Source organism: Tamandua tetradactyla, chromosome 3 (genome assembly GCF_023851605.1).
Source record: "Tamandua tetradactyla isolate mTamTet1 chromosome 3, mTamTet1.pri, whole genome shotgun sequence".
Classification (NCBI taxonomy): Eukaryota; Metazoa; Chordata; class Mammalia; order Pilosa; family Myrmecophagidae; genus Tamandua; species Tamandua tetradactyla.
Window position 1 is genome coordinate 11,727,422 of NC_135329.1, and position 2,444 is coordinate 11,729,865.

Below are 2,444 nucleotides of genomic sequence, written 5' to 3' on the forward strand. Positions count from 1 at the left end.
GTCTGCTTTCTGTCTCTATGGATTAACCTATTCTGAATATTTCACATAAGTGGAATCATACAATATGTGACTTTTGTGTCCAGCTTTTCACTTAGCATAATGTTTTGGAGGCTCATTCACATTGTCGCATGTATCAAAACGTCATTCCTTTATATGGCTGAATAATATTCCATCGTATGGATATACCACAATTTGTTTATCTGTTCATCTGTTGATAGACAAGAGTCCTTAACTTTTAGAGATATATGCTGAAAAATATTCACATTTAAATAAGAGATCCTGGACTGGCTACAAAATAATCCAAGACAAAGAGGGGGGAAATGAGTGGGGATGGAGTTGAAGCAATATTGTCTACAAATTGATAATTACTGAAGTTGAAAATGGACAAATAGACCTTCATTATTTTCTCTATTCTGGCATATGTTTGAAAATCTGCATAATGTATTAATCTGCTTTTCTGTGTTAACAAACAAACCCTCAAATCTCAATAACAATTTAAAGAGGCACTTGATCGCAGCCTTGTGCAAACTCGGGGTCAGGGACTCAAAGGTCACTTCGCATTTTTAACTGCCATAGTGTCTTTTAACAGGGTGGAGGCTTGTTTGACAATGCATTTCTCTGAAAAACTTTGTCAGCTTCTTGATTTTTAAACTGTTTGATTCCAGGTAGCCCCAATGCCCATAGCTGCACCCACAATTCTTTGGAAGCATGCCTCTCTTTCTAGACTTCATTATATATATATATATATATATAATATATAATATATATATATATACATTTTTTTTGTTATAAGTATTTTAAAATTTATCTTGCCCATAATCTCTTTCCACTGAGCCACTTTGTCTAACTGAAAGGATGAACTGGGTCCACCTTAATCTCGAGTTTTAGCTTAGTTTTTTTTTTCAAGATGCAGAAATTTTTATGGGTCACCTGTTCCCCAAAGGTCACCTGCGTCTGCTGCCTCAATGCCTCAGAACTGTGGTGTGGTTGGTCTCAGACACCACTTTCCGCCCACCGTCCTGTGGGTGGTGACCTTGCAAATGGTTTGCATGGAGTTGCTGCTGTCCAGGTGTCACTGAGACTGAAGTCCGCCCCGTCTTCTAGCAGGCGGCGGTAGGTGGCGATCTCAGCCTCCAGCTTGACCATGAGATTCAGCAGGACCTTGTTCTCCTGGGCCCGGCGCTGGCCCCCTGCCCAGTCCTGTGCCAGCTCTGACCCCAGGTGCAGCAGGACCCCACTGAGCTGCTCCATCTGCAAGGGCTTAGCCGGTTTCCATTTCCCACAGGCTGTTCTCCAAGCTGGCCTTCAGATTTCTCATAGAGTCCAGGTTGATTTTCAAGGACTGGACAGTACATCTCAGCTCTGTGGGTGTTATCTCAGCAGCTCCTTTCTCAGCGGACTGAGAGGTGACCACTGTGGCGCTCTCTTCCATCTGCTGAGACCAGTACTTGTCCAGCTCTTTTCGGTTCTTTTGGGCCATTGACTAGGCCTGGATGTCTGCCATGATCTTGCTGAGGTCCTGAGACTTGGGGGCATCCACCTCCACGGTTAGCCAAGAGCTGGCCATCTGGGCTTGTCGGCACTTTGCTTCCTCCTCAAGGTTCTTCTTCTTGAAGAGCAGCTCCTCCTTAAGAGCCTCGAGCTCTGTCTCCAGCTGCAACCAAGAGATGTTGTTGTCATCAATGACAGCTCAGTCTTGTACTTGACTCTGAAGTCATCAGTAGACAGGATGCGGGCATTGTCCATGGAATTTTCAAAGATCTCAGGCCTCAGTTCCTTACATGGAACTGATGGCCTTCAGGTAGTGGCCCTGGTCCCTGACCTGTGGTCCCTTCTTCTCCAGGTGTTCCCGAATCTTGCCCTCCAGTCTCAGATTCTCAGTCTTCACACTCCAGGCAGGAGGCTAGGTGGTCGTTCAGGGTCTGCCTGGCCTCCTTCTCACCCTGGATGCCCTCCCCTGCCAGACCCCCGCCATCCCGCCAGCCACGCCCTGGCCCTCCGGCTGCCCCGGGAGCTAGAGGAGCAGGACACGCACTCCTGCAAAGACGCTGGCTGTGCTGCTGACCGGCCCCGGTGGCTGGGCAACCGGACAGAGCCCAGGGATCGGTAGCTGTGGAGAAGGCAGTGGGGTGGGTGGTGAAGCGCATGTTGTCTGGGGAGGAAGAAGACAGGCCAGGACTCAGGATATGGCCACCTAGTTTTGTATTAAACGGGAGAGGTGCTGGATCCACTGTGTTTTCTCATTGGTGGCCTCTAGCTTTGGTTCTATTTAGCGGTTTTAACAAAACTTGTTGCCCTAAAGTGATGTATTGGCCTTTGTTGTACAAAACATTTCCAAGTTTTATTTATTTATTTTTATTGATCTTTCAACCCTACAAGCCCCCAGGTTTCTTGGTTCTCTTTTACCTTTTATCCCTTCTTGCAAATCAACCAACCCTTTTCTA

General features: G+C 46.7%; 1 pseudogene; it reads right to left on the minus strand.

The window, feature by feature from the left end:
* Nucleotides 1–962: 962 nt before the first annotated feature.
* On the minus strand, nt 963–2,147 carry LOC143675957 (keratin, type I cytoskeletal 18 pseudogene; annotated as a pseudogene).
* Nucleotides 2,148–2,444: the final 297 nt, after the last annotated feature.